Genomic DNA, 21,970 nt, shown 5'->3' on the forward strand with positions numbered 1-21,970 from the left:
CTGAACAACCACACAGGACAGGGATCCAAGAGGCCACTATTCTGAACCCAGGAATTGGCACAGAGGTGAACAGCAGAGAGAAAGCCTCTCTGAGGCTTGCTGAGAATTAAAGCCCACTGATCAAGCAAAGAGTTGTCTCAACAAAGGAGCAGAAGACTGCATCTGTTCAAATAAGAAGACATGTAGATAACACTCAAAAGCAGATTTCCAGATCACCTAAGGCAACGCTAAAGGACAATGAGATGGAAAAAATCTGATACTCAACCACCTGGACTCCCTGAACTGGTAAGAAAAAGGATCTGGAAAAAATAAAATCAGAAATAATTTTGCAGATAACAACAGAGATTGTGTCTATAGTGAAAGACATGATTAATAACTCTAGAGCAGACACAGGTAAAAAAAAAACAAACAGAGGAGCTGAGGAACATGATGGAATTTCAACATGGGAAACAAATGGAATCCATAAAATGGATGCAAATAGAGGGGCTAGGGATTTAGCTCAGTGGTTCCGCCACCTGCCTTGCAAGTGCAAGGTCCCAAGATTGATACAAAGAGATATCCAGGAGATTAAAAACTCCATTGAAAGTTTACACAGCAGAATAAGCCAATGTAAAGACAGAATGTCAGATATAGAATTCAAGACAGTGATTAGTGACCAGAAAGAAAAAAATTTCTTTAAAAAAGTAAGGGACCATGAGAAATCAATCCAGCAGCTGCTAGATGATGCAAAGAAGAATAACACAAGACTGACTGAAGTCAATGAAGGAAAACAGGAGATAGTGCAAAAGACATGAAAAAACTGTTCACAGAAGTAATGGCAGAAAACTTCCCAAGCAGGGCAAAAGAACTTGACATACAGATAAGTGAGGCATATAGGACTCCAAATAGCCATGCTCAAAAAACATCTACACTGAGGCAAACAATAGTTAAAATTCCAGAAACCCAACAGAAGAACAAAATACTACAAGGAGCTAGGGGAAAAAAAACAAATCATATACAAAGGAAAGCCCATCAGAATCACAACAGACTTCTCAACACAAACCCTCAAGTCAAGAAGAGCCTGGAGTGAAGTATTTCAAGCCCTAAAAGAAAACAACCTCCAACCCAGATTGCTGTACCCTACAAAACTATCTTTCATAATTGATGAAGAAATAAGATACTATCATGACAAAGAACACCCACAGAACTTCATGAATACAAAACCAGCACTCCAAAAAATTTTAGACAATATCCTAGGAACAGACATTAAGGATCACAACCCCAGGAAGCAAAGCAGAATGAACCCATCTGGCACAAAAAGAAATGAAATGTAAAGGGGGAGAACCCAACAAAAAGAAAAAGTCATGGCAATGATAAGTCAATATGTTTCAGTTATAACCATCAACGTTAATGGTCTCAATTCACCAATCAAAAGAAATAGACTGGCAGAATGGGCCAAGAAGCAAGATCCAACAATGTGCTGCATAAAAGAAACACACATAATTTTAAAAGAAACTCATAGACTGAAAATTAAAGGGTGGAAAACAGTACTCCATGAGACAGGAACCCAAAAAAACGTAGGAGTAGCTATCCTATTTGGAGATAAAATGGATTTCAAACCAAGACTAATTAAGTGAGACAAAGAAGGCCACTACACCCTTGTAAAGGGAAAAATCCAAGAGGAAGAGATGACAATCATAAATATATAGGCTCCAAATACAAGTGCACCCAACTATATAAAACAAATATTAATAGACATGAAAAATCAAATAAGTACTATTACAGTGGTAGTGGGGGCCTCAATACCCCACTGTAATAAATAAATAGATCAACTAGACAAAAAATTAAACAACAAAATACTAGAATTCAACCAAACTCTTGAACAGATGGACTTAACAGATGTATACAGAGTGCTCTGCCCCACAAAATCAGAATACACATTCTTTTTGGCTGCACACAGGTTATTTTCCAAAATAGACTACACTCTTGTTCATAGAACATGTTTAAGTAAATGTATATAAATCAAAGTTATCCCCTGTATATTATCAGACCATAATGCGATGAACTTGGCAATCAATAGCAAAAGAAACCACAAGAATTTCATAAACACATGGAATTTAAACAACACCCTTCAGAACAACCAGTGGGTCACAGAGGAAATTGAAGAAATCAGGCCTTTTCTACAATTAAATGACAACACCAATACAACATATCAGAATCTATGCAGCACAATGAAAGCAGTCTTACAAGGGAAATAAATAGCAGTGAATACTCATATTAGGAAAACAGAGCGAGCTCAAATAAACAACCTAATGCCAAATGTCAAGCTTCTAGAAAAAGAAGAGCAGGACAAACTCAAAGCTCATACATTGAGGAAATTATAAAGACCAGAGCATAAATTAATGCAATGGAGAATAAGAGAACAATACAAAAATCAGTGAAGCAAAGAGTTGGTTCTTCAAAAGAATAAACAAAATTGACAAACCCTTAGACATCCTTATCAAAAAAAGGAAAGAAAAGATCCAAATCATGCAATTAGGAATGAAAAGGGTGAAATTACAACGGACCCAGCACACATCCAGAGGATCATCAATACCTACTTTGAAAACCTATACACCAATAAGATGGAAAACAGAGATAAAATAGATTTCTAGATACATATGAATTACCAAAGTTGAACGAAGAAGACCTACAAATTCTAAACAACCCAATATTAAACAATGAAATTGAAAATGTAATTAAAAACTTACCAACTAAGAAAATCCTGGGTCCTGATGCCTTCACTGCTGAATTCTACAAGACATTTAGAGAAGAACTTGCCACCACTGTCTAAACTCTTCAATAAAATTGAAAGGGAAGCAATACTCCCAAATTCATTCTTGGAAGCAAGCATCACCTTGATCCCAAAAGCAGAGAAAGACCCAACCAAAAAAGAGAATTATCAGGCAATCTCACTAATAAACATAGAGACAACAATCCTCAATAATATACTGGCAAATAAAATTCAAATCTTCAAGATCATACACCCTGACCAAGTGGGATTCATCCCAGAGATGCAGGGATGGTTCAACATACACAAATCAATGAATTTACTACACTACATAAATAGATTCAAGGACAAAATCATATGATCATCTCAGTACATGCAGAGAAAGCATTGAAGAAAATTCAACACCCATTCATGATAAAAAAAAAAAACCCTACAGAAAATTGTAATAGACAGTCTCCATCTCAACCTGATAAACCCATTGATGAAAAAGCAGCAGCCAACATCATATTAAATGGTCAAAAACTGAAATCCTTCACACTAAAATCAGGAACAAGACAAGGGTGTCCACTATCACCACTCCCATTTAATATAGTTTTGGAAACATTTGCCATGGCAATTGGACAAGAGAAATAAATAAAAGGAATAAAGATAGGAAATGAAGAAGTCAAATTGTCATTATTTGCAGATGACATGATATTCTATATAGAAGACCCCAAGAACACCAAAATTCTTCTGGACTTAATAGCCCAGTTCAGTAGAGTAGCTGGATACAAGGTCAACATACAAAAAATCAATAGCCTTCCTATACACCAACAACAGTCTCACTGAGGGAGGAACTGGAGAAACAACTCCTTTCACCATAGCATCCAAAAAAATGAAATACCTAGGAATCAACCAAATGAAAGAAATCAAAGTCCTCCACTCTGTAAACTACAGCACTGTGAAAAGAGATATTAAAGATGATATCAGAAAATGGAAAGTCATCCCTTGCTCCTTGGTAGGAAGAACCGATATAGTGAAAATGGCCATACTTACAAAACTGCAATATAGATTCCATGCAATCCCAATTGCAATTCGAACAGCACAGCTCACAGACCTTGAGAAAGCAATCCAAACATTCACTTGGAACTAGAAGAGACAGAAACTAGCAAACACAATTCTAGGCAACAAAGACAAGGTAGGGGGTATCACAATCCCCAATCTGAAACTATACTACAAAGCTACTGTGATAAAGCAGGATAGTACTGGAAAAGAAACAGACCTGAGGATTAGTGGAATAGTTTAGAAGATGCAGAAACAACTCCAGACACACTCAGCCACCTCATCTTTGACAAAGGAGCCAAACACCCTCAGTGGAGGAAAGATAGCCTATTTAATAAATGGTGCTGGAAAAATTGGGTCTCAACTTGCCATAGATTAAAACTAGACCTATGTCTCTCACCATGCACTAAACTAAAATCAAAGTGAATTAAAGATCTACATTTTAAAACAGAAACAGTAAACCGGATGGAAGAGAGGTTAGTTAGAGCTCTTGGGGACATTCTCGTAGGAAAAGATCTCATAAACAAAACCAGGAAATGGTGAAAAAATAAGAACCAAGATATATCATGTAAAGGTACAAGTACCCAGTGACAAATGTAAATGTATTGTATAACTAAAATGTACCAATAAAAGAATCTAAGGAAAAAAATTACCTCAATTGCATGTGAACTAGCACAAATCATCACAAGTGAAATCTCATCTTATTAAAAAGCTTCTGCACAGCAAGAGAAACCACCAGCTTTGAAGAGCCAACCCACAATGTGGGAAAAAAATTTTACCAGCTGTTCTTCAGACAAAGGTCTACTATCTAGAATATAGAAAAAAAGTTTAAAAACTTAGACCCTGCTAATTTAAAGATCTGATCCAAAAATGGGTATCTGAAATGAACAGACATTTCTCAGACAAAGAAATAGAAACAGCAAATAAACATATGAGAAAATGTTCATCATCACTGCTCATTCAAGAGATGCAAATGAAAGCAACACTGAGATTCCACCTCACTCCAGAAAGAGTGGCTGCTCTCAAGAAATCAACCAATAGAAAATGCTGGCAGGTCTGTGGGGAAAAAGGAACCCTTCTCCATTGTTGTTGGGAGTGTAGACTGGTGCAACCACTATGGAAATCAGTATGGAGATACCTCAAAAACTAGGACGAGAGGTCCCATTTGACCTAGCTATTCCCCTGCTGGGTATCTTCCCTAAAGAATTAAAAGAGCCATACCACAGCAATATATGTGTACTCATGGTAATAGTGCCACAGTTTGTGATAGCTAAAATGGGAAAACAGCCCAATCAATTGCTCATCAACTGGAGACTGGATAAAGAAAAATGTTTTTTTTAAAAAAAATGAAATACTACTCAGCCATAAGACTGAGAAATTAAAGACATTTATAGCTAAACAGATGCACCTTGAGGTGATACTCTTAAGTGAAATAAATAGGACAGACATGTAAGTAATGAATAGTTTGTCTGCTGTCAAAAACTGAAAGTGTAAATAAGGATGAAAATGTATAATATAGATAATGTGAAATTGGAAGAAAAGGTCCAAAGGGAAAGGAGAAGTGGGAGAGTTAAGGGAAAGGAAAGAAAGGAAAAGAATAAATATGAGAAAAGAAAAAACTGAAAACAAAGTCTTTGTAAATAGGGAGGGGTGGGGAGGTTGAAGGGAGGGCAGGGGAATGGAGAAATAAAAATAAGAACCAAGATATATTTGTAAAAGTGGAAGTTCCCAATAATGAATGCCATCATATTGTATACCTAAAATGTACCAATAAAATTAATGAATAAAAAAAATCTCAACAAGAAAAATAAAGAAGATATAGAAATGGCCAATAAACACATGAAAAGATGCTCAAAATCATTAATAGTTAGGGGAATACAACTTAAATCCACAGATGAAATAGCGTTTTACATCTATTATAGTGAGCACAATCAACAACAAAACAAAATAAACCCAGAAAAATACCAAGTGTTATTGAAAATGTGGAAAAAGTGGAACCTTTGTGTATTACTTGTGAGAATGTAAAATGGTGCTGCCACTATGGAAAATGGTTCCTTTTAAAATTAAAAATATAAGTAGCATAGGATCTAGCAATTTTGCTTTGGGGTATAGGTTCAAAAAATCTAAAGCACAGACATGAGCAGATATTTATATACCCATGTTCATTGCTCTGCTATTCACAATAGCCAAAAGATGGAAGCAACCCAAGTGTCCATCAACATATAAATGAGCAAAAATGTGTTAAATACGTATAATGGAGTATTATTCTTCCATAACAAGGAGGGAACATCTGACATATGCTGCAACAATGAATAAACCTTGAAGATAGTATGCTAGGTAAAGTTAGCAGACTCATACGGACATGCATTGGATGATTCCACTTATTCAGAGTAATCAAATTTATAGAGATAGAAAGTAGAATGATGGTTTCAAGGAACTAGTGGGAGCAGAGAATGAGGAGTTGTTGTGTAGTTGATATAGAGTTTCATTTGGGAAGATGAAAAAATTCTGAAGAGGATGGTGGTGGTGGTTGTTCAACAGCATGAATATATTTAATGTCACCAAATCATAAACTTAATATGCTTAAAATGGGAGTGTATATATTTCCATAGTAAATTCAGGAACTGTTAGAAATTCAAGTTACAATTTGAATGTATGGGGAAAATAATAATTTAATAAAAAACAAAGACTGAAGCCTGTTTTGTGGTATGACTCAATCAATATGGAAACCTAATAGATACATATGCTAAGAAAATTAAATTGAAAGGCAAATAATAATAATAAGAGCAATCAATTTTATTTAAAAATATTGTGAGGAAAAATCGCAACCACCTGTGGAGGAGCTTGTATTACTATCCCCATTTTACAGAGGAGGAAAGTAAAGTGCTCTGTTGGTATAGGAAATCTACAGTGTTGCCTCTAAAAGACAATCTGCATCTTTGAGGAGATAACAGTTATTCAAGGAAGAGAAACCTATAGGCATGGGTAAAACTTTACAATTCCACATGTGTTATAAGGCAAGTATATAAGATGCTATGATACAACAGATGTAAAAGCAATTAATTGCCTTTCAAGTTCCCAGAGAGGAGAAGATACTTGAACTTTGAAACTGATTGCCTGAGACTCTGTGTTGTAGGACCTCAGAAGAGATGGGATCAATAATGACTCATTGAAGGCAACAAAAGGGTCATCAATGTAGGACTTAAGCTGGACCCTGAAAAGTGGCCAGAGTTTGGATAGGTAAAAGAGAAATGTATTCTGGGAAAGAGTAACCATACAGATAAAGGCATTAAGATCCTACCTTGGAGATTTGTCTATGAGCTGGCATGAACTGGAAGAGTCCCAGAATAGTAAGTGGTATGTCAGGGAAGACGATTTTCGGATAATATGATGAAGTAAAAGATCACAGCTACAGAATAATGGAGTTTAGCCATGAGGTAGTATACCAGGACTCCAGAATACGTCTAGTCACCTCAAGGACACGGGGTAGACATGATCTGAGGAAAAGTCAGTGAAGGCCTTTTTTGGGGTTGGAAGGAAAGCTGCTAGCTCTGTCTTGGCAATATGGCCCAATTGACTGCATTCAAAAGCATTGATTTAATCCTCCTGAGAGTAACAGACTGATGCCAGTATGAAGGATTGAGTCATAGTACATCACACTGCCCAGCTCTCCTTGCCTGTGGTATCAGCAAACTTGTGTCAAAGACATGGCTTAGTTGGGCAATAACTTCTCATACAGCTTTCAGATATTTCACCTACTCTTCCTCTCCTGTTGATTGTCTCCTGTTATATTCCCTCAGGAATTGGAAGCCAGTGAAGAAGCCTCAGGGAGTTGCAGAGGAGGTAAGCCTTAATGGGAAGATTCTTTTGTCACACCTTCTCTTTTAAAACCCCTTTGTCATTTCTCCACATATATCAAAAATTACAGCAGAATTCCCACCTTCAAAGATGTTGAGAATAAAGCTTCATCTCCCAGATTCTTTCCAGTGTTTACTGGGCAAAATACTTATATAGAAAATTTGTAGGATTGATGTATGAGTATTACTGTGTGAGAGGGAAGGGCAGGAGTGAAAAGGTCCAGGAAGCTTAAGAGAAAGGCTGCATAGTTAGAACCAACAATTGTTAAAGATCAGATTTCCATGCTCCCTACCAAAATTTTCACAGGACTCAGTTCAAGAGAAAAATTAATTGTGGAGTTCATTTAAGATTCCAAGATTAAACTTCTCTAGTTATGCTATTAAGTAGATGAATGTGTAGATGGGTGAGGGCATGTTGGATATTTGAATCATGGATAAAAGGCTGGATAGATGCTGAATGATGCAAAATTGAAGGAATGCTGGATAGATGGTTGGCTGGATGAATATCTCAACTGAGGAAACAAAAACCAAGTTGCTTTGTGTGTTTCCTGATTATTTTTGACATTCAAGTAGATCTGCCTCAAACATGATGAAGCATTTTCTGTGCATTTCCCATTCCTTTCAAAAGGCTTCAAATGTGCCCAGCAATTGTACAAATGCTTCATCTTAGCTTAGTTTCAGTATATTTGAGTGACATTAATTATCATTGAAAGCTGAAGCTACATTTTAAGTCAGTCTGTAGTCAGCTGTACTCTCCATTGTCTTAGAAATTTGACCACTGGTAAACAACCAACTTCATAGAAGCCAATCTTCACCTTATTTCCACCGAATTGCAGAGAGAACTAGCCATGTGGTCAAAGCTAGTTGTTTGAAATGACTCATTAGTGGAGAAAACAACATTTCACCCATTAGCATATCCATGCAACACTTACAAATAGACTGCCTCTGGTGTGCCATTTGTCTCCCACACAGCTCCTATGTTTGGGGACCTCACAGTCTACTGTGAAAAATAGATATGTGGAACAGGCAACTAGAACACAATGAATACTCAATTGGCAATAGGTAGAGAGGGCCAGGGACATGAAGCAAGGGGCTATGAACTACTTGAGAGGGTCAGACAAGGCTTTGTTATAGGAAGAAGGTCCCTGGAGGACAAACCAAGAAGATCAGGTTCCCTCCAGTAAAGAGGGCAACCAACGAAAAAAAGAGGAGCAAAATAAATTTTAATTCTTTCTAGTTGATGCCGGCCCATCATCATCCTTAGTTATTGTGGTAACTATGTATTTATGGCTGAAACAGTTCTGATTTCCAAACAGTTGTTGGAACCAACTTTTCTTTTGTTGTTATTTGTCTGACTGTGAACTTACTATTGTTTCTTTTTACCTCCAGTAAAATCTATGTCTCCATCTTTCTCAGCATACTTTTCAATAGTGGTTAGAACATTCTCTTATTTAGAGGTTACTATTATAACCTCATTTCAACTTTAGCTCTCTTTTTCTGTCTCAAGTGCCAGTGCATTTATATGTTTAAAATCTGTGGATTGTATTCAGGGGGATCTGCAAACTTGGATGCAAAAAAGTCCACTTATATTTTTACTAATCTCTAATTGAAACTTAACTTTTTCTTCAATTATGAATGCATGCAACAAATGACAGTAGTATTAGCAGTAATTATGATTTTATCATTAATAGAAATCATGAATATTTTCTATAACATTACAGTTATTGCCAATATCTGGAAATACCATTTGTATGTATCATTACTTCAAATTTGCAGTAGTTAATAAGATCTGCTGCTAAAACTTTTGCTTAACATATTTATAAATACATACATGGCTGCATCACAGATTTTATTAGTACATATTTGTAGCACATGATGCTTACACTCCTTGTTGGGAGTTGGTATGTGTACATAACATATCTTAATTCCTTTTTTCATCCTCTTTCCCTCTACTCCCTCCCCACTCCATCTCTTGGTCCCCTTCCTTTTGTTTTTCTTGTACCTGTTTGCAGTACAAAATGTTTATATTCCTTGTGTGGCGTTAGTACATGTAAATAACACATCTTAATTCCTTTTCTAATCCCCTATCTCGCTCCTCCCTCTATCTCTTGATCCCCTTACCCTTTGAGAAAGATCTATCTCCCCATGCCCTGTTACCTATCTTTTATTTTTCCTTGTATTTATACTTTGGATTTTTCATATAAGAGAAATCATCTGATATTTAAGCCTGTGTGTCTGATTGATTTCATTTATGGCAGAGTAGTATTCCATTTTGTGTAAATACCACATTTTCTTTATCCATTCATCTGTTGATGGGCATATAGGTGACTTCCAAGATTCAGCTATTATGAATTGTGCTGCTATAAACATGATTATGTATGCATCACTATACTATGATATCTTTAACTCAGGAAGATATCTAGAAGGGAAGAGCTGAGTCAAATGGAATTTCTAGTTTCAGTTTTTTAAGGAATTTCCACTTATTTCCATAGTGGCTACACTAGTTTACATTTCCACCAACAATGCAGAAAGGTTCCTTTTTCCCTGTTGCCTCTCTGGAATTTGTTACTATTTGATTTCTTGATGATGGCCATTGTTTCCTGGGGTAAGATGGAATCTCTAATGTTCAGTGATGTTGAGCATTTCTTCATGTATTTATTGGTCGTTTGTACTTCTTCTGTGAAATATCTAATTCATTTCATTTGCCCATTTTTTGATTGTGCCTTTTATTTTGGGGAGGGGTCTAATATTTTTAGTTCTTTATATATTCAGATGAGTCCTCTATCTGAGAAATGGCTGGCAAAATTTTTTTCCCCATTCTGAACATTGTCTTTTTCATCTTCTTGGTTGTTTTCTTTTGATGTGCAGAAGCTTTTTAGTTTGAAAGGATCACATTTGTTGATTCTCAGAACTATTTCCTGAACAACCAGGTTTCTGTTCAGAAAATCCTTGCCTACACCTGTGACTTCAAGAGTTTTGCTATTTTTTTCTTCCAGCAGGTTAAGTGTTACTGTTTGAACATCTAGTTCTTTGATCCATTTTGATTTTAGTTTAGTACATGGTGAGAAATATAGGTCTAGACTCAATCTTCTGCATGTGGATAGCCAGTTTTCCTAACACCATTTATTAAAGTCTTTTCCTCCATATCATATATCTTTTAATAATACAATAATTTCGGTGTTTATTTCTTTTATTTATTTATTTATTTTTGGTACCAGGGATCGAACTCAGGGCCTTGTGCTTGCAAGGCAGGTGGCAGAACCGCTGAGCTAAATCCCTGGCCCAGGGTTTATTTCTTTAGTAATCATATATGTTGAACACTATACACTAGTTAACATTGTTCTGAGAGGGACCCATTCACTTCCTCAGACTTCAAAGCATTCATTCTAGAAACTTTCTTTTTGGCCACCATATTGGCACTTTTCATTCAGAAACTTTCCCAAGCTTGTAAACATTTAGATCATTGCTCTTGAAGACCTTCAAATCTAGGTTGTATTTGTGTAACTACAGGCGAAATAAAGGACTAATATGTTAGCAACTCTGGTTTTCAGCCAAGCCCAATTCTTTAGCTTGCCAGACTTCTGGGTGCAAGATAATCTATTTATTGTCCTACTTATAGCTACTGCTCCTGTTATTTGTAAACAGTCAGAAACTGAGACTTGGATAGCTCACAGTACTGAGTTTAACCATTCTTCATTCCTGGATGCCCTTGTGAACAATGTACTTGTGTATATCAAGTGAAGATAATGAAAAAAAAAGGGAAGACTGCCCAGTGCTGAGCACAGAATAGGCAGACACTGACATAGACACTTGTTAGAAAAGAAAGAGGCATGGAGGACATGTAAATTTCACCTGACAGGGGCAATTTCCTTCCATTTTCCTTTCTCCTGATTACTGAAGTGAAAGGACAAGGGGTGAATTGGCTCAATTGTCAAGGAAATGAAGTAGTTTGGTTCAGCTCCCTAATTCACTCCCTAAAGAGGTGAGTTCTTAAAGAGCCAGATCTTCCTCTTTGTCCTCTTCTTAAAGCACTCTTCATGGGCTCATTGTTAGATTCTGCCTTCCATGCTCACGCACTTGTCTTTTTTCTCCTAGTTACTTACCCACAGGAAGGTACACTTGTCTGTGCACACATACATGTCAGTGAATGCCTCACTCACACTGAGAACTTGAGACACGCTATACATACATATGAACTTCCACTGTGACTTGATTTATTATCCCCCGATTTAGATGTGGTGGTCCTGAAACATTCCAACTCTACATAGTGAGAGCTCGGTAGAGTTCACACATTCACATACAGGAGTGATACACATGCATTCTTCATGACCACTGTTCCCTTTGCATATTATTGTCCATTGTGTTTGCAGTGAGTGAAACCCTCGTATCTATAACTTGTGAGAGATGATACTTATCACAACATACATACTGTATCTGTGAGGAGCACACATTCCCAAATGTATAATGCCTCTTCTCTTCCTCTCCCCACCCTTACAGACCCCCAACTCATACAGCCATTCACTCAAGACACGGAAACACGGGGTGGGATGGGGGATGTTGGGTGACCTTTGCCTCACAGGCCCTATGCAGATCTGCAGAGTCGCAATTTGAGTGTGCTCACATTGCTATTGCTGTTGAAGTGGTAAAAAGTAACTTGCAGATGGTAATGCATGCCTGTAATCCTAGCACTGTGGAGGTTGAGACCAGAGGATTGCAAGTTCGAGGTTAACCTAGGTAACTTTACACCTTAGCAAGGCCCTTTCCGAAAATAAAAAAATTTAAAAGGCTGGGAATGTAGCTCAGTTCAAAGGTCCTGGTTTTATTCCTCCAGTAACACACACACACACACATACACACACACACACACGTTCTGGCTTGCTTCTAATTTTCGTAGGGACACCCAAGCTGGCAGAGGAAATACTCAGGTGGACTTCCTCAATAAGACTTTCTCAACACATGGAAATCCAATTCCCTTTGCTAAGCTACCCAGCTACTTATAGGAGACGCTGGGTGTCTGCCACCCACGCCTTTTAAAGATTTCCCGACACCAAATTAGCCATTTGAAAATTGAACGTAAGTGATTCCCATTTGGCTAATTGCTTTTAAGGAGTCTGTCAAAACCCCTCACTTACTGCAGCCCACACTCAGTAACAAATTCCAGAATAGTACAGTGGTTGGGACAATGGCTGGGAAATAACTACAATCACAGTACTAGGATGGAGACAGCCTTGTGTGGTGGTCAGAGCCCCATGGGAACTTTTAAAGGGTGCTTTAAGGAGCTCCAGAAGTTGTGACAGTGAGGAGAAGCTGACTTGATGTTGCCAGACACTTGGTTTGAACACAAGTTGAACACTGAGAAATGCTGGGCTCAGTGACCAATAGGGGGTAAGAGGCCCTAGAACCTCCTGAGCTACCTTTATCTGCCTTTGTTAGACCTGCAGGGCAGAGGAAACACTGAAGCAGGCCAAGAAGTGATCCTCATATTCCCAGCTTCCTGTGGAGTTACAAGCTCACCTGGATATTTCTCACCATCTTACAGACTGTGCCATGGATTCATTTTGCTAGGAATAAGCAGAAGATCACCAAGGCTGCAGACTGGAATCATATTATAGTGTTCATTTCCATTGCTATTTAATAAATCACCCCAAAACTCAGTGGGTTCAAATACCATAGTTTCTGTGGGTCAGGAATCTAGGCATAGCTTAACTGAAACCTCTGTTCAGGGTATCTCACAAGGATACAGTCAAGATGTTGCTCAGAGCTGTGTTCACCTCCAGGTTTAACTAGGGAAGGGTCCATTTTTAAGCTCACTCATTTGGTTCCTGGGAGGGAGGAGACCCATTCCTTATTGGTTATCAGACTGTACTAAGGTACAGAACCTTGGTTCTTTTCTGGCTGTTGGTCAGAGGCCACCCTCAGTTCCTTACCACATGGCTTCTCCAACGTTGCTGTTTACTTCATCAGTGTGTTTAAGGAAGAAAAGCAGTGGAAAGAGAGGGCCAGCAAGAAGAGTGAAACAGTCTTTGGTAACATAATCACTGAACTAACATCTTGTTAATTTTGCCATAATCTACTTCCTAGCAGCAAACTAGATCCAGTCCACATCACATGGCTCTGAAAACCAGAGGAGAGATCATTGGAAATGATGTCAGAAGCTGTAGAGCATAAATAATATAATGAAAAAAAGTATTTTTCAGGGAATCAGGAATCTTATCTTCCAAGTTTGGCTCTGCCATTAGCTAGCTGTGGAACCTTGAGCAATTTTCCTTTTTCTTTCTTAATTTTTCTTTACTGTAGGATGGGGATTAGGATGCCTGCTGTAAGGATAAAACAAAATAAGGAATATAAAGGTATTGTTAGGAACTATTAGTAAATACTATGTCTTTTTTGGTGCATCTCTCTGTATCTATTCAGAATCATGTGTAATATTTCCAGTCATCAGCTGTGTAATCTTAGTCTAGTTATTTAATCACTAAGCATCCCTTTGGTCACCTATAAAGTTGGAATGATAATAACACGTCAGAGTTATGAGGAATAAGTAAAATATTTAGCAGGGTAATTGGCACATGAGGGCTCAACAAATTTGATTTATTAATTCTGTTCTTATTTTACATCAGATGGAGTGGCATAATCTCATACACTCTTAAAAAGATTTCCACAGTCTCAAGGCTTAGGCCATCCCAGTGTCATCACTTCAGTAAAGCTGCATACTCTCTTGCTCTCAATTTCACACTCTTATTTCACCTCCCCTGCCACTCATGCAAATACACACATGCATGCACACAAACCAACTCTAAATTTCCCTGTATATATTTTGTGTATTTCTGCCTCCCATGCTCATGCACTTGTCTTTTTTCTCCTAGTTGCTTACCCACAGGAAGGTACACTTGTCTGTGCACACATACATGTCAGTGAATGCCACAGGGATGGCATTTCATTTTCATTTTCCACAGAGATGGCAGCTAGAGTGTGAAGTTGAATTTCTTGGAGATGGCCATAGTAACCTACTTAGAGGGTTAAACTATATATATGGAGAGAGAGCAAGCAAGAGATTGAAAATGAAAAGGAAAAAAAAAGCTCAGAGTGCATTTTTGAAAATGACACTTAGAGCAAATGAAGGTCACCTTCCTTAAGCAAGAAATTGCACTCTAATGCATCAATGACCACATTGTCATCACTGCTCCTCCACTCTGATAGTGTATAAAAATCCAACTTTTACATAAACTTCTTTGGTTGATTTATTAAAGACAATCATTATTATCCCATGGATGCTGCTGTTTCAGTTCTTAGGTAATTTCCCAGGTCAAAGTAAGGGAAGTAGATTACAGTGGGGTCAAAAGGTTGGCTTGCTATGACTAGTCATCTAGTCTTCTCCCCATGACAATTTCTGCATCCTGTCTGAGGTGCTGTACTCCCTTGAAATTGATCTTTACAGCTGTGACAGGACTTGTCCTATAGCAGATAGAACCCTAGACTAAGAGAGAAGGGCCTAGGTTCTAATTTCATCTCTCCTGCTAACTAAATATAAGACATTAGGCAAACCTGCCTTTTCCCTATGCCCCACTTCTTCATCTTTTTAATAGAAATGGTAATATTTGCCCTGCTGACTGCATAACTGTGCTAGAAATCTCAGCTAAGAAATTAGGAAAGCACCGTGAAATACACACAGTGCTATGCTAACATAAGTCATTATGGTCTACAAGGGTCAAGGATTCTGCCTTTTGTTTCAACTGTTGTTCTCTGCAGGAACTCACCCAAATCCCCAATCCTCAATTGTTCACCACTAGCCACTGCAAAGCCTAGGGGGAGTTGTAAGCAGTTGGCTGGATTCTTCCAAACCACCTGTTGTTCTTTACTGTGGGTAGCTGACATTATGCTGGGGACTGAATGGTGCCTGGCATGAAAGCAGAGTGAAAGTGTACTGGTGTGTCAGCAGGCAGAGGCTGTGTTAACGACTGTGAAACATTATTAGCTGGATGTTTTTAGGTTTTCCTAGAGAGAGAAAGAGAACAGCAAGCAAGTGCTTTAAAAATAGAATTTTAAATGCTGTACAACTGTAAGATCTTACATTTTAGCAACTGATTTATTATTCTTAGTCTGTGTTGGACATCATGTGATGCCTTTTCCATGCAATATATAATTGTATCTTTGCTTCCACCCTTGAATGAAGCATTAAATGGATGAAAAAATTGAAATTCAGAGACAAAGTTTAAATAGATTTCCCAAGATCAGAATGTTTGCAATTGGCAGAGGCTGTCAAGCCTAAAATCATCTTGAAAGGTAGATAACAGCCCCAATTTACAGGTCATGAGACTGAAACAGAGAGAATGACTTTCACAAAGCCAAAAGACCACTCAGTGGAGCAGCTCAATACCAAATTATCTGTATAATATAAAACCCAGAGCTTGGGCTTCCAGTGTATTGCCAGATTCATAGTTCATTGATCTCTAGGTAACCTTTCCTTGAATGCACAAATAGTACAGGGAAATTGTTGAAGGAGTTGGCACTGGTCATAAAGCCCAGTCCATTTGGGATCCTAGTAATTATATATATGCTAAACTTGCCTGTCCATATAGTTTGTTGAGTGTCTATTAAGTAGATACATTGGCCTATGGCCTAGGTGATAGCTGCTGCCTCACGCAGGGCCAAAGCTAATTATTATATATCAAGGCTCTAAATGAGTTATAGGCTTGTTATAATTATTACCAAAATTTTTTATAGAAAACATGTCCAATTTATACTAGAGATGCATGAGCATGCTCATATGACAATCTGTTGCTAACACTAAGTCCTCTAATTTTTAAAGAACAATCTTGTTCATCTTATGGACAAAATTTGCATCTAACTGTTGCTTCATTTTTATTTATACTAATAAAATACTAAAGGAGCCAGCACATTGGTGCAGGCCTGTTAATCCTAAAACTCTGGGAAGCTGAGGCAGAAATATTCCAAGTTCAAACCTAGCCTGATCAACTTAGTGACTTATCAGTCAGTATTTACTTGAGAAAGAGATATAACACAAGATATACAAATATATAAGAATTTACAAGATTGGCTTACAATGGTCACCCACAGAGTTGGATGAGGATTACAGAGGGTCTGTCTGCACACTGGAGACTGAAGTATTTAGTTGAAGGTGTGAAGCTCACTGCAGTATGAGGCCCATGGGTCTGCAATGGAAGGCTGAAGAGTCTACGCCAGAAGGCTGACATATCTGTGCTGGAAGCCGAAGTGTCTCCACTGGAAGCCAGATGATATCCAAGGCCAAGATGTTGACTCCTCCAGAAGAACAGAAGCAACCCTATCCTTCCTCATTTCTACTTTAAAACATCCAGGGGATGAGCCTAGGGTGGATCACCCATACCCTAGGGCATGGGATTGCTGAGCCAATTTAGATAAGCTCTTAACCAAACTTCTCAATTGACACAATCAATCAACCATCACTTTCAGTGAGTCCCTGTCTCACAATAAACACAAGAAAGGGCTATAGATGTGGCTCTGTGCCAAGCCCTGCCTTCAATCCTGAGTTTCACAAAAATTCTCCTCCCAAAAAGTAAAATACCTTTGAATAAGTTTTACATATTTATTAGCCATTTATACTTCCTCCTTTAGATTTATTTGTATATTTTGCCTATTTTACCACTAGAGTTTCAATGTTTTTCTTAACAAATGTATATATTCTTTATATATGAAGGCTACCAACCCTCTGTCATATTGTGGTGTTAATTTTTTTAGATTACTGAGTCCCTCCAAATGTTTTGAAATTGACAAGATTTCCTTCTGTGGTTTGTTTGGGCTGGGGTAGATAGCTTTTTAAATCTTCCCACAACCCTTGTTTTTTTTCAAAAACTGATCTTTCCTTGGTATTGTGGTTTTTATCATTCAAGACAAGCAAATGTGTAAGTTTTGGGTAGAAGTAGAGGGAATATTATCTTCCCATTAATGATAGGATTAATCACAGCATAACCCTGGCAAGAAACAAAAAGTGAGCTTATTAAGTAGGAGACAGTGAGTATCTATTGTATTCTAATATAGTACCTGGTACATAGTAGGTGCTGAGGAAAAACAACTTTGTTGAAAAATTAAAACAAGCATAAGTCTTCCCCAAGAATCAAGTATAATCAGTTGTAGCCTTATGTTTTATCACCTAGTCATGAAGCAACCATCTTCTTTTACTCTTTCCCTCAAACTCTTTTCAATATGTATAGATTCTGAATTCATTGGGAAAAGGATATTTATAGGTATTCATAGGGTTTTTATTGTTTTACTTTGTTTTTTGAGAAAGAATCTTGCTGTGTTATCCAAGCAGGCCTCAAACTCCTGGGCTCCACTGAACCTCCTGCCTTAGCCTTCCAAGTAGCTGCTGGGACTATAGGTACACACCACCATGCTCAGCTTTTCTTAGGTCTTTAACATTAATAATTTCTCTATAACAAGGAACTCACATGGTACCTCAGGTTTCTTATGAATTTTGTGGAGAAGCCTGCAACATACTGATTAGAAGCCCAGACTTTAGGAACATAAAGATCTGAGTTCAAATCAATTTCTGCAACTTATTAGCTGTTTAGCTGTTGGCAAATTATTTTGACACCCCTGTGCTTCAATTTCCATCTCTGTAAAATTTAGATAATAGCATTCTCAACCTCATAGGGTACAGGTGGTTCTGAGGGTTAAAGTAAGATAATATATGCAAAGCATCAAGTATAGAATAGGTAAAGCATTCATGAATCATATCTACAATTATTATCAACAGTAATAGTATATTATGTATTTGGGACAGATGGCAAGTATCAGTGGAGCCTCAGGGACTATAGCATAAAATGCATTGAGTGAGAAGTCCCAACACATAGAGTCAAGTTCACATTTTATCATCAACCCGCTCTGTGACTTTGGAGGCATTCCTTTCCTTCTGTAGACCTGGTAGTTTGACAGTAAGTGCCCTGCCATCCCTTGCTCACCTGGTCTAGGGTGTTAGCCCCACAGTTGTTGAAGCAATGACTTCAGCATCTTAAGGTATTTTACAGGTAAGCATAATAAAAACAGTAAAGGCCTTTCTGAGGTTAAGTATAATGTGACCTGTGGTGTCAATGGTGTACAAGTTACAAGGAGACAGACAGGTTTCAGCCTTATAAAAGAGCATTTCAGAGAGCAGTGCTTAAGTGCATAGAATCACAAGCCACATTGTCCATGTCAGAATCCTGACGCTGGCATTTACTAGCTGTGTGATCTTAGGCAAGTATTTTAGTCTCTCTGACAACTTAGCTGTGCCACCTGTGTCATAGGGATATTAATAGTTTCTACATTATAGGATTGTTAGGAAGATTAAATAGTTTATTATGTTTGATTTGCTTAGATCAATTCCTGACATATACGAAGTATGACATAAGAGTTTTCTACATAAAAAAAAAAATTGAGAGATCATTAAGAATTGGGGAATGCAAATTCAAAGACCCAATTCAAAAATGAGCATCTGAAATGAACAGACGTTTCTCAGGCAAAGAAGTAAATGCAGCATATAAATATATGAATAAATGTTCAACATCACTGGTCATTCGAGAGATGCAGATGAAAACAACACTGAGATTCCAACTCACCCCAGAAAGAACGGTTGCTATGAAGAAATCAACCAATAACAAATGCTGGCGGGGGTGTGGGGAGAAAGGAACCCTTCTCCATTGTTGGTGGGAGTGCAGACTGGTGCAACCACTGTGAAAATCAGTATGGAGATACCTCAAAGAACTAGGACTGGAAGTCCCATTTGACCCAGCTATTCCCCTGCTGGGTATCTTCCCAAAAGAATTAAAGGAATCATACCACAGCGATATATGTGCACCCATGTTTATAGAGGCACAGTTTGTAATAGCTAAAGCTTGGAAACAGCCCAAGTGCCCATCAACTGGAGACTAGATAAAGAAAATATGTTTTTTTTTATACAATGGAGTACTACTCAGCCATAAAGAATGAGAAACTAGAAACATTTATAGCTAAATGGATGCATATTGAGGCCATACTCTTAAGTGAAATAAATAGGACACACGTGTAAATACCAAATAGTTTCTCTAGTGTGAGAAACTGAAAGTGTAAATAAGGATTAAAATGATTAAAATGAATAATTGATAATTTGAAATAGGAAAAGGCCCAAAGAGGTAGGGGTGGTGGGAGGAGAAGGGGAAAGGAAGGAAAGGAAAGGAAAAATTATGAGAAAAGAAAATAAAATGGAAAAGAAATCTATGTAAATAGGGAAGGGTGGAGGGGGTGAAGGACACACAGGTAATGGGGAAAAAATAAGAACCAAGATACATCATGTACAGGTACAAGCACCCAATGATAAATGTAAACGTATTGTATTCCTAAAATGTACCAATAAAAGAATTTAAAAAAAAAAGAATTGGGGGATGTCCTTTGATGAGTAGTGAGCTCCCCTTCACTCTGAGGGCATCAGTAGAGGTTGGTAGTATTAAATCTGTTTAAGCATTAAAAGAGGAGGACAAGGCAGACTTTACCATCACTTCCTGATCAAAAATTCTATGGCTTTCCTTCCAAGGTCACCCTGCTAGTCTTTTTCCTCCTATGCTACTCACACCCTCATTTGAGTTTGTCTTTTGTTGGGTGACATTTTAAAATTGATCCCTGAAACCCAGTGGAATAAAGAGCAGGCATCTCTTGCTACCCTGTTCTTCCTCACAAAGCCGCTATTATTTTGAAAGCCAGTTTTACTTTCTGCCTCCTTGGCAGATCCTGGGCAAATTTGATTGACAGGAGGCTTTGGGAAAACTGTTTCATTAATGTGCTGGATGTCACTTGCTGATTTACAATCTCCCATTTGTGAGGTTCCTGTTGCTATTAAATGAGAATTATCATGTCATAAAACTGATGCTATCAGTTTGTCAGTTTTTTATTTGACCTAGCTGTACCTGCATCTGCCATTTGACTTTAGTTCTTCCTTGGGCAGAGAACAGCATTCATTCATATACCCTTCACCACCTGTCATTCTTACTAAAGACGAGAAAAGTCTGCCTCTAGGTGAGGTTGCTCAGTGACAGGCTGTGAGAAAAAGTGCTGAAGTTACTTTAAGCTCAGTATACCAGGCTGATGCTTAATTGTCCATGTAGACAGAGGGCAATGGGAGAACTAGGGCAGAAATTATTTCTTACTTGAAGAACCAGGCTAGATTGCAGCCCACACAGAAGTGGTTTGCTTAATGATTGGAAATTTGGTATCAGCATTCCCTGCCCTGAACTGCGCAGGAATACACACCAGAGGCAAGACAATATATGAACACATAGCTGAATATATCTCCCTAGAGAAGATAGGTTCATGGGTGCCCTGTGGCTCAGAAGGGATCCCCTGAGACAGAAAATTCCTAGGATCTTGTCTGAGGCAAGCCTGCTGACCTTGAGGTTCCAAGGGGACATCCTGTGGGTTAGAGGAGGGCTGGGCTCCTGGGGTTGTTTAAAATCCTCCAAGAAAAGTGGGTGTAGCAAAAAATTGCTTCTAAAATACCATAAGATTAGTGGAGGGTAAAGGTTTGCCTATACTACAAGACTCAAGGTAGGTAGAGAATGCCACTGAACAACTGCAAGTTTGTCCTGGGAACTGGAGACCTGAGTTCATGTCCCTGCTTGCACAAGTCCCAGTGGGTAAGTGACTTAATCTCTTCAAATCTTAATTCCCTCTTCTCTAAAGCAGAGATGATAATAAATGTTCCTGATTTATTGAGTTGCTGTGAGAGGTACATAAGATAGAATGTAAGTGAGCACTTAGCACTCTTAGGCCAAAACTAAGTGCCCAGTAAATGCTAACTATTAAAATTATTATCAGGCCGGGGATTTAGCTCAGTGGTTCTGGTGCCTGCCTCGCAAGCGCAAGGTTCCAAGTTCGATCCCTGGTACAAAAAAAAAAATATTATCATCATCATTTTGGATAAGTTACTGGAAATAAAGAAATATATAATAAAATATTTCTGCTATTTCATATTATTACATAATTTCATTTAAATATTAATGCTATTTAATATTATTAAGCAATTTTATTATTTAAATATTAATTATATTAAGATAAATATAATTACTTGATGCTCACTATATTTCAGAGTAAAACTATTATTAAAAAGAGAAAAAGAAAAGTGTTATGATAGGGTAGTTACACACATGATCAATCATGGTTCACACTCCCAGTTTGTCACCAATTCCCTATGTCTGGGTAAATCACTTAGCCTCCAGCATCATAGGACCAACCACGAAAGCTACTGTAAAAATTAAATGAGGAAACCCCGAAAGTGCTCATGTAGTGCCCTCTCCAGAGTAAGCTGTATTTCTGGTTA

At 37.8% G+C, this 21,970-nt stretch overlaps 1 protein-coding gene across 4 annotated transcripts in view; it reads left to right on the forward strand.

Moving 5' to 3' along the window:
* Positions 1–21,970, forward strand: part of Pak3 (p21 (RAC1) activated kinase 3) — a 308,173-nt gene that overhangs the window by 107,497 nt on the left and 178,706 nt on the right. For 3 of the 4 annotated variants that reach the window (XM_087196763.1, XM_004861431.3, XM_013078346.3), the window contains exon 3: positions 7,591–7,633. The exons of the other annotated variant lie outside the window; for it this stretch is intronic. The gene's annotated coding sequence lies outside the window, so the exon portion shown is untranslated. The remainder of the gene's footprint in view (positions 1–7,590; positions 7,634–21,970) is intronic. 4 annotated transcript variants of the gene reach the window in all.

The sequence above is a fragment of the Heterocephalus glaber genome, unplaced genomic scaffold, assembly GCF_053883595.1.
Source record: "Heterocephalus glaber isolate CG9 unplaced genomic scaffold, H.glaber_assembly_v1.0 deba00001613, whole genome shotgun sequence".
Taxonomy (NCBI): domain Eukaryota; kingdom Metazoa; phylum Chordata; class Mammalia; order Rodentia; family Bathyergidae; genus Heterocephalus; species Heterocephalus glaber.